Source organism: Saimiri boliviensis, chromosome 7 (genome assembly GCF_048565385.1).
Source record: "Saimiri boliviensis isolate mSaiBol1 chromosome 7, mSaiBol1.pri, whole genome shotgun sequence".
NCBI classification, from domain to species: domain Eukaryota; kingdom Metazoa; phylum Chordata; class Mammalia; order Primates; family Cebidae; genus Saimiri; species Saimiri boliviensis.
Window position 1 is genome coordinate 72,503,819 of NC_133455.1, and position 11,663 is coordinate 72,515,481.

The window sequence follows — 11,663 nt, forward strand, 5'->3', positions numbered from 1 at the left end:
GTGAAGTGTACTCTTCCATGATGTTGATAGGTGACCACTGTTGGTGTTTACGTTAAATGTAAAGAAATGTATACTGATCTCATTGTAGGACAGTTATTGTTGTTATGATGAAAGTTGGAAATAATTCATTCAGTGTCAATGCCATCCTTTCCTTATTCTTTTATCATAGATGTGGGATCCACGTGGCGTAATTTTCTGGGGGCAGTCCTGGTTAGATATTTTTTTTCTTTTTAATAAAGGTGGTGCTCGAATTTTAGCTCCAGATCGACTGCAAGAACAAACCAGCAATACTGAGACGACTCACAGACCCTCTGAAGGAGGCAGACTGCTCCTGCAGTAACCAGGAGCACCCCGAATACTGTGAGTGCCCCACTGCAGAAGTGGGAAAGGGAGATCCTTCTTTCCTGAACACACACCCCCACTGGAAAACTGAAGATCTGTTTGTGGGAGACATTTCTTTTTTTATTTATTTTATTTATTTTTAATTTATTTTTATTTTTTTAAAGATGGGGTTTCACTATATTGGTCAGGCTGGTCTCGAACTCCTGACCTCAGGTGATCCACCCACCTCAGCCTCCCAAAGTGCTGGGATTACAGGCTTGAGCCACCGTGCCCGGCTGTAGGAGACATTTCTGACCTTACCTGGAGCTGAGTCAATTTAGAGAGCTGAGTGAAATACAGGGGTAGAGGAAGCAGCAGAAAGGCCCTGGGAGCTTGTTGGGTCCCCAAGCAGCCCATTCCTGCTTGGCACCACAGGGATCCATTGTGAGGGCAGCCAGAGGAGCAGGGGTAAAACTCCACAGGAAGGAGGAAATCTCTAGCTTAACTTTTTAACAATTTGAATTGAGTGAGAAGCCTCCTGACCAGAACTCAGGGGAGGTGCAAATCCGGTGTGCAGAATCCACAGGTGGGGAAGAACCAAAACCTTTTCTTTCACAATTGGGTGGCGGGTAGCCTGGGGCAAGTTTTCAAGCCTGACTCACCCACCCTCTGCAAACTGACTTGGGGCTGGGGCAGGTGGGGGGCATGGTGGGAGTGAGACTGGCCCTTTGGTTTGTATGGGAGCTGAGTGAGACCTGTGACTGCCAGGTTTGTCCCATTTCCCTGACAACCTGAATGACTCAGCAGAGACAGCCATAATCCTCCTAGATACACAACTCTAGTGACCTGGGCATCTTACCCCAAGCCCCCACAAGAGTCACAGCAGGACCCACCCAAGGACAGTCTGAACTGAGACACATCTAGCTCTGCCCCCACCTGATGTTTCTTCCCTACGTACCCTGGTATCTGAACACAAAGGACATGTAATCTTGGGAGTTCTAGAGCCCTGCCCACCACAACTTCTCCACACTTCCACAATTGATGCTGTTTGGAAAGTGCCACCTTCTGGCAGGAGGCCAACCAGCACAAAAATAGAGCATTAAACCACCAAAGCCAAGAACCCTCATGGAATCCATTGCACCCTGCTGCCACCTCCACTGGAACAGGTGCTGGTATCCATGGCCGAGAGACCCATAGATGGTTCACATCACAGAATTCTGTGCAGACAGCACTCAGTACCAGCCCAGAGCTAGATAGACTTGCTCTGGGTGGCTAGACCCAGAAGAGAGACAACAATCACAGCAGTTTGGCTCACAGGAAGCCACATCCATAGGAAAAAGGGGCGGGTACTACATCAAGGGAACACCCCATGGGACAAAAAAGTCTGAACAGTGACCTTCAGCCCTAGACCCTACCCAAATGAGAAGGAGCCAGAAAACTAACCATGGTAATAAGACAAAACAAAAGTTCTTTAACACCCACAAAAAAAATCACAGTAGTTCACCAGCAATGGATTCAAACCAAGAAGAAATCCCTGATTTACCTGAAAAAGAATTCAGAAGGTTAGTTATTAAGCTAATCAGGGAGACCCCAGACAAAGGCAAAGCCCAATGCAAGGAAATCCAAAAAATGATACAAGAAGTGAAGGGAGAAATATTCAAGGAAATAGAGAGCTTAAAGAAAAAACAATAAAAAATTAAGGAAACTTTGGGTGCACTTTTAGAAATGTGAAATGCTCTGGAAAGTCTGAGCAATAGAATTGAACAAGTGGAAGAAAGAAATTCATGGCTTGAGGACAAGGTCTTCAAATTAACCCAGTTCAACGAAGACAGAAAAAAGAATAAGAAAATATGAATGAAGCCTTGAACAAGTATGGGATTATGTTAAATGACTAAACCTAAGAGTAATCAGTGTTCCTGAGGAAGACGAGAATTCTAAAAGCTTGGAAAACATATTTGGGGAAATAATTGAGGAAAGCATCTCTGGCCTTGTGAGAGACCTAGACATCCAAGCACAAAGAACACCTGGGAAATTAATCACAAAAAGATTATTGTCTAGGCACATAGTCATTAGGTTATTCAAAGTTAACAAAAAGGAAAGAATCTTAAGAGCTGTGAGACTGTAGTACATGCATCCCCAAACTACGGCCCGTGGGCCGCATGCGGTCCCCTGAGGCCATTCATTTATCCGGCCCTCCACCGCACTTCAGGAAGGGACACCTCTTTCATTGGTGGTCAGTGAGAGGAGCACAGTATGTGGCGGCCCTCCAACAGTCTGAGAGACAGTGAACTGGCCCCCTGTGTAAAAAGTTTGGGGACGCCTGCTGTAGCACCACGTAACCTGTAAAGGAAAACCTATCAGATGAATAGCAGATTTCTCAGTAGAAACCCTACAAGCAGAAGGGATTCTGGCCTTATCTTCAGCCTCCTCAAACAAAACAATTATCAGCTAAGGATTTTGTATCCAGCGAAACTAAGCATCATGTATGAAAGAAAGATACAGTGTTTTCTGACAAACAAATGCTGAGAGAATTTGCCACTACCAAGCCACCACTACAAGAACTGCTAAAAGGAACTCTAAATCTTGAAACAAATCCTGGAAACACAACACATCAAAACAGAACCTCTTTAAAGCATAAATCACATGAGACCTATAAAACAAAAATACAAGTTAAAAAGCAAAAGCAAAACAAAAACAAAAACAAAAAGCACCCCAAAATACACAGGCAACAAAGAGCATGATGAATGCAATGGTACCTCACATTTCAATTGTAACATTGAATGTAAATGGCTTAAATGCTTCACCTAAAAGATAAAGAACCGCAGAATGGATAAGAACTCACCAACTAACTATCTGCTGCCTTCAGGAGACTCACCTAACAAGTAAGGACTCACATAAACTTTTAAAAGGAGTTGAAAAAAGCATTTTATGCAAATAGACACCAAAAGTGGGCAGGGGTAGCTATTCTTATATCAGACAAAACAAACTTTAAAACAATACCAGTTAAAAGAGACAAAGGGACATTATATAATGGCAAAAAGCTTTGTCGAACAGGAACATATCACAATCCTAAACATATATGCACCTAACATTGGAGCTCCTAAATGTATAAAACAATTTCTAATAGGCCTAAGAAATGAGATGGACAGCAACACAGTAAGAGTGAGGGACTTCAGGACTCCACTGACAGCACTAGACAGGTTATTGAGACAGCAAGTCAACAAAGAAACAATGAATTTAAACTATACCTTGAAAAAAGTGGACTTAGCAGATGTATACAGAACATTTCATCCAACAACCACAGAATATGCATTCTGTTCAGCAGCACATGGAACTTTCTCCACGGTAGACCTTAGGGTAGGTCATAAAATGTGCCTCAGTACATTTAAGAAAATTGAAATTATATCAAGCACTCTCTGAGACTACTGTGGAATAAAACTGGAAATAAACTCCAAAAGGAACCATTAAAAGCATGCAAATACATGGAAATTGAATAACTTACTCCTCAATGAGCAATAGGTCAAAAACAAAATCAAGATGGAAGCTAAAAAATTCTTTGAACTGAATGACAACGGTGACACAGCCTACCAAAACCTCTGGGATAAAGCAAAGGCAGTGCTAAGAAGAAAGTTCATAGCCCTAAACACTGACATCAAAAAGACTAAAAGAACACAAACTGACATTCTAAGGTCACACCTCAAGAAACTGGAAAAACAAGGACAAACCAAACCCAAACCCGTCAGAAGAAAGAAGTAACCAAGATCAGAGCAGAACTAAAGGAAATTGAAACAACAACAACAAAAATACAAAAGATAAACAAAAAGCTAGTTCTTTGAAAAGGTAAATAAAATAAATGGACCATTAGCAAGATTAACCAGGGAAATAAGAGAAAAATCCAAGTAACTTCACTAATAAACAAAACAGGAGATATTACAGCTGACAGCACTGAAATACAGAAGATCACTCAAAGGTACTATGAACACCTTTACACACATAAATTGGAAAACATAGAAGAGATGGATAAATTCCTGGAAAAACACAACCCTCCTAGCTTAAACCAGGAAGAATTAGGTACCCTGAACAGACCAATAACAAGCAGCAAGACTGAAATGGGAATTAAAAAAATTACCAACAAAAAAAGTCCAGGACCAGATGGATTTACAGCAGAATTCTACCAGACATTCAGTGAAGAATTGATACCAATCCTCTTAACAGTATTCCACAAGATAGAGAAAGAAGGAATCCTCTCTAATTCATTCTATGAAGCCAGCATCACCTGAATACCCAAACCAGGGAAGGGAATAACTGAAAAAGAAAACTACTGACTAATATCCTTGATGAACATGGATGCTAAGATCATTAACAAAATACTAGCTAACCGAATCCAACAACATATTGAAAAGATAATCCACCAGGATTAAGTGGGTTTCATACCAGGGATGCAGGTATGGTTTAACATACACAAGTCAATAAATGTGATACACCACACAAACAGAATTAAAAACAAAAATCACATGATCATCTCAATAGATGCAGAAAAAGCATTCAACGAAATTCAGCATTGCTTTATTATTAAAACTCTTAGCAAAATGGATGTACAAGGGACATACCTCAATGTAATAAATGACATTTATGACAGACCCAGAGCCAACATAATACTGAATGGCGGAAAGTTGAAAGCATTCCTTCTGAGAACTGGAACAAGACAAGGATGCCTACTCTCCTCACACCTCTTCAACATAGTACTGGAAGTCCTATCCAGAGCAATCAGACAAGAAAAAGAAATAAAGGGCATCCAAATCGGTAAAGAGAAAGTCAGACTGTCACTGTTTGCTGACGATATGATTGTTTACCTTGAAAACCCTAAAGACCCCTCCAGAAAGCTCTTAGAACTGATAAAAGAATTCAGCAAAGTTTCTGGATACAAGATTAATATACACAAATTAGTAGCTCTTCTATACACCAACAGTGACCAAGCAGAGAATCAAAGAACTCAGCCCCTTTTACAATAGCTGGAAAACAAAACAAAAAACAAAAACAAAAACAAAAACAAAAACAAAAACAAACAAAAACCTTAGGAATATACCTAAACAAGGAGTCAAAATACCTGTACAGGAAAACTACAAAACAATGCTGAAATAAATCATAGATCACCCAAACAAATGGTAACACACCCCATGCCCATGAATGGGTAGAATCAATATTTTGAAGATGACCATACTACCAAAAGCAATCTACGAATTCAGTGCAATCCCCATCAAAATACCACCATCATTTGATACAGAATTAGAACAATTCTAAAATTCATATGGAACCAAAAAAGAGCCCACATAGCCAAACCAAGACTAGGCAAAAAGAACAAATCTGGAGGCATCATACTACCTGCTTTCGAACTATACTATAAGGCCATAGTCACTAAAACAGTATGGTACTGCTATAAAAATAGGCACATGGACCAACAGAACATAATAGAGAACTCAGGAATAAACCCAAATACTTACAGCCAACTGATACTTGACAAAGCAAACAATATAAAGTGGGGAAAGGACACCTTTTTCAACAAATGGTGCATATGTTGAACCAGCCTTGCCTCCCTGGGATGAAGCCTACTTGATCATGGTGGATAAGCTTTTTCATGTGCTGTTGCATCGGTTTGCCAGTATTTTATTGAAGATTTTTGCATCTATGTTCATCATGGATATTGGCCTGAAGTTTTCTTTTCTTGCTGAGTCTCTGCTGGGTTTTGGTATCAGGAAGATGTTGGTCTCATAAAATGATTTGGGAAGGATTCCCTCTTTTTGGATTGTTTGGAATGGTTTCAGAAGGAATGGTACCAGCTCCTCTTTGTATTTCTGGTAGAATTAGGTTGTGAACCCATCTGGATCTGGGCTTTTTTTGGTTGGTAGGCTATTAATTGCTGCCTCAACTTCAGCCCTTGTTATTGGTCTTTTCAGGGTTTCAAGTTCTTTCTGGTTTAGGCTTGGGAGGATGCAAGTGTCCTGGAATTTATCCATTTCTTCTAGGTTTACTAGTTTATGTGCATAGAGTTGTTTGTAATAATCTCTGATGATTTTTTTTTTCCCTGTGGAATCGGTTTTGTTATCCCCTTTATCTTTTTTTATTGTATCTATTTGATTATTCTCTCTTTTCTTTTTTATTAATCTGGCTAGTGGTGTATTTTGTTGATCTTTTCGAAAAACCAGCTCCTGAATTTATTGATTTTTTGAAGGGATTTTTGTGTCTCTATCTCCTTCAGTTCTGCTCTGATCTTAGTTATTTCTTGTCTTCTGCTAGGTTTTGAGTTTTTTTGATTTGCTCCTCTACCTCTTTCAATTTTGATGATAGAGTGTCGATTTTAGATCTTCCTTGCTTCTCATGTGGGCATTTATTGCTATATATTTTCCTCTAGACACTGCTTTAAATGTGTCCCAGAGATTCTGGTATGTTGTGTATTCGTTCTCATTGGTTTCGAAGAACATCTTTATTTCTGCCTTCATTTCATTTTTTATCCAGTCAACATTCAAGAGCCAGTTGTTCAGTTTTCATGAAGCTGTGTGGTTCTGAGTTAGTTTCTGAATTCTGAGTTCTAATTTGATTGCACTGTGGTCTGAGAGACTGTTTGTTATGATTTCCATTCTTTTGCATTTGCTGAGGAGTGATTTACTTCCAATTATGTGGTCAATTTTAGAGTAGATGTGATGTGGTGCTCAGAAGAATGTATATTCTGTGAATTTGGGGTGGAGAGTTCTGTAAATGTCTATTAGGCTTGCTTGGTCCAGGCTTGAGTTCAACTCCTGGATATCCTTGTTAATTTTCTGTCTCGTTGATCTGTCTAATATTGACACTGGGGTGCTAAAGTCTCCCACTATTATTGTGTGGGAGTCTAAGTCTCTTTGTAGGTCATTGAGAACTTGCTTTATGTATCTGGGTGTTCCTGTGTTGGGTGTATATATATTTAGGATCATTAGCTCTTCTTGTTGCATTGATCCTTTCACCATTATGTAATGTCCTTCTTTATCTCTTTTGATCTTTTTTGGTTTAAAGTCTATTTTATCGGAGACAAGAATTGCAACTTCAGCTTTTTTTTGTGCTCCATTTGCTTGGTAAATCTTCCTCCATCCCTTTATTTTGAGCCTATGTGCGTCCTTTCATGTGAGATGGGTTTTCTGAATACAGCACACTGATGGGTTTTTGCTTTTTATCCAATTTGCCAGTCTGTGTCTTTTGATTGGGGCAGTTAGCTCATTTACATTTAAGGTAAATATTGTTATGTGTGAATTTGATCCTGCCATTTTGATGCTAACTGGTTGTTTTGCCTATTAGGTGATGCAGTTTCTACATTGTGTTGATGGTCTTTACCATTTGGTACATTTTTGGATTGGCTGCTACTGGTTGTTCCTTTCTATGTTTAGTGCTCTTTCAGGAGCTCTTGTAAAGCAGGTCTGGTGGTGATGAAATCTCTCAGCAATTGCTTGTTCGTAAAGGCTTTTATTTCTCCTTTGCTAATGAAGCTTAGTATGGCTGGATATGAAATTCTGGGTTGAAAGTTCTTTTCTTTAAGGATATTGAATATTGGCCCCACTCTCTTCTGGCTTGTAGGGTTTCTGCTGAGAGATCTACTGTGAGTCTGATCGGCTTCCCTTTGTGGGTAACTGAACCTTTCTCTCTGGCTGCCCTTAGCATTTTTTTCTTCATTTCAACTCTGGTGAATCTGACAATTACGTGCCTTGGGGTTGCTCTTCTTCAGAAATATCTTGGTGTTCTCTGTATTTCCTGGACTTGAATGTTGGCTTGCCTTGCTAGGTTGGGGAAATTTTCCTGGATAATATCCTGAAGAATGTTTTCCAGCTTGGATGCATTCTCTCTCTCCAATTCAGGTACACCTATCAAATGTAGATTTCACATAATCCCATATTTCTTGGAGGCTTTGTTCATTTCTTTTTACTCATTTTTCTCTAATCTTGCCTTGTTTTATTTCATTTAGTTGATCTTCAGCCTCTGATATCCTTTCTTCTGCTTGATCGATTCGGCTATTGAAACTTGTGTAAGATTTGTGGAGTTCTTGTGTTGTGTTTTTTAGCTCCACCAAGTCATTTATATTCTTCTCTAAGCTGTTTATTCTTGTCAGCATTTTGTCTAACCTTTTTTTTTTCAAGGTTCTTAGTTTCTTTGCATTGGGTTAGAACATGTTCTTTTAGTTCAGAAAAGTTTCTTACTACCCACCTTCTGAAGCCTGTTTTTGTCAATTCGTCAGACTCATTCTCCATCCAGCTTTGTTCCCTTGGTGGTAAGGAGTTGTGATCCCTCAGTTCGTCAGACTCACTCTCCAACTAGCTTTGTTCCCTTGTTGGTGAGGAGTTGTAATCCCTTGGAGGAGGAGAGGCGTTCTGGTTTTTGGTGTTTTCATTCTTTTTGCACTGGTTTCTTTCCATCTTCATGGATTTATCTACCTGTGATCGTTGTAGTTGGTAACTTTCAGATGGGGTCTCTGAATGGATGTCCTTTTGTTGATGTTGAAGTTATTTCTTTCTGTTTTTTAGTTTTCCTTCTAACAGTCAGGCCCCTCTGCTGTAGGACTGCTGGAGGTCTACCTGCTTGCCTGGGGATCACCTGCGGTGTCTACAGAACAGTAAGGGTTGCTGCCAGTTTCTTCTTCTATTTCTTTGTCCCAGAAGGGTACTCATGAGATGTCAGCCTGAGTTCTCTTTTATAAAGTGTCTCTTTGGATATACGGGGGTCAGGGAGCTGCTTGAGGAGACAGTCTGTCCCTTGTAGGAACTCAAGTGCTGAGCTTGGAGCTCTGTTATTCTGTTGAGAGCTGCTGGCCAGGTACGTTTAAGTCTGTTGCAGCAGAACTCATACCATCTTTTTTCCCAGGTGCTGTGTCCTGGGAAGGTGGGGCTTTATTTATAAGTTCCTTCAGAGATGCCCTGCCCAGCAAGGGGATAGTCTAGTCACAGTCTGGCAGCAGAGGCATTGCTGAGCTGCCATGGGTTCTGCCCAGCTGCTGTGTGAACTTCTTCTGGTTTTGTTTACAGAGATACAGTTAGAACTGCCTCAGTAATGGTGGCCTGCCTCAGTAATGGCAGACTGCCTTGGTAATGGCAGACTGTTTTGGTTAAGGTGGACTGCCTCGGTAATGGTGGACTGCCTTGGTAATGGCTGATGCCCTTCCCCCCACCGAGCTGGACTGACCCAGGTCCAGCTGTACTTGCCGTGAAAATCTCAATCCAGAGAGGTTCAGATTTCTGGTCCTTGTAGGGGTGGGCCCTGCTGAGCTAGATAACCTGGCTCCCTGTTTCAGCCCCCCTTTTTTTAGTTGAATGAGTGTCTCTGTATCCCAGGCTTTTCAGGCGCCAGTTGAAACAGCTGCCCAGATTTGTGTGAGTTTTGTGTAAAGACCTGTGGAGCTGGCTGAAACAGCCATGCTTCAAACTTGTGGTGCTTTTCAGCCTGGGAATCTCCTGGTCTGTGGGCAGTAAAAACTAGTTTGGAAATATGGTGATCACTCACTCTCTGCATTGGTCTCACTGGGAACCGCACTCCAGAGCTATTCCTATTTGGTCATCTTGTACCCCTCTATAGCTTTCGTTTTTCTTCAAACTTCCTTAACATGTCTTGGCTTAGTTGTTCTGCTTGTTCTTCTTTTTTTTTTTTTTTTCTTTTTTTTTTGAGACGGAGTTTCGCTCTTGTTACCCAGGCTGGAGTGCAATGGCGCGATCTCGGCTCACCGCAACCTCCGCCTCCTGGGCTCAGGCAATTCTCCTGCCTCAGCCTCCTGAGTAGCTGGGATTACAGGCACGTGCCACCATGCCCAGCTAATTTTTTGCACTTTTAGTAGAGACGGGGTTTCACCATGTTGACCAGGATGGTCTCGATCTCTCGACCTCGTGATCCACCCGCCTCGGCCTCCCAAAGTGCTGGGATTACAGGCTTGAGCCACCGCGCCCGGCCTGCTTGTTCTTCTAAAAGACTTAATCTATCTGAATAGGGTGGAGGAGGGATTGGGGATATTTTAGTAAGCATTGTGTCTATTAGCCTCTGAACGAGTCCTCAGATGCACGGTATGACACAACATCTAATGAGAAGTATAATTATCACAGTTGCTAGAGAGGTAAGAATTGAGGTTATGGTTTCTTTCGATTGGCTGAACCACGTTTTGAGCCAATTAGAAATAGGGTTATTGATGTCTGGACATTTTTTCTTGAGCCTTCAACTTGGGTCTCAACCCAGGTTATATATCCTCAAATATATGCTGTGTTACACACCCCAGATCACCCTGCACTTCCTCCTTGATGCAGCTGTTGCCCACGGTGACGAAGACTAAGCCCATGTTGTTTTCTCTTGTATCCCTGGTGCCTACCTCAGCACATAATAGACAGTGAGTGTTTAATAAATACTTATTGAATGAATGCAATATCTATTTTTTTCTTTAGATTGAGTCTCTCCTTATACAGTGGCTTGGAGAATGAAAGGGAGCTGTAGTTTCCTAGTGAGCTCTTAGTCCAGCCACCTTGACCCTTCTGATGCTCCTCAGGGTTTCCTATTAACAGGTGGCCATGTTAGTGGGTTGTCTGATCTAACTTTGATCCTACAGATCCAGATTTGGAGTGTGCATATAACTTTGACTTTTGCTCTAGGACTCTGAAGCATTATGTTAGGAGAGTTTTCTTGACCGATTGTAATTTTTTCCCCCTTGTATTTGACCACTTTGGTTATGAGGAAGTGTGAATGCAGTTAGCACTCAGAGAAGCTGCCACTTGCCACTCAGGGCATCACATAATTTTTGTTTTCCTTCTACTTAACAAAGGTACCTGTTGAATAAACAACGCTATTCAATATAATCCCAGATATTCTACTTGGTAATTTCTATAGAACTAAATTCAGCCCTTAGGGACTCTAACACTTGCATTGCAAAAGTTAGAAGTAGAAATCAGCAGGGAAGGAAAGAAGAAAGGGAATAATGAAAGAAAAATGCAGGCTTATTAGAGAATGTTTGGCTCTTGCTTCTCAAATATTTTAAATTCAGAAAAAAGTTAAAAAATTCAAGTGCAACATTATTATTGACATAAATTAACATTTATTAATTATACACTCAGGGCATTGTCTGAAGCGAGTTTAATGAACAATTAACTAGGTTTGGCAATATCTTGGCTGAATATCGCTATCCTCTTGAGGAGGTGAATAGTTGAAATAGCATGGTCTGATTGCTACAGACTAATATTATTCTGTTTCATTCTTTTCTGCTCTTCATTCTCCCAAGGGCGTAAATGAACAAAACAAAACAATAGTTTCTTAATTGTTTAGCACTCAATTTTCTGCCTAGCAAAAACTGTGTGGTT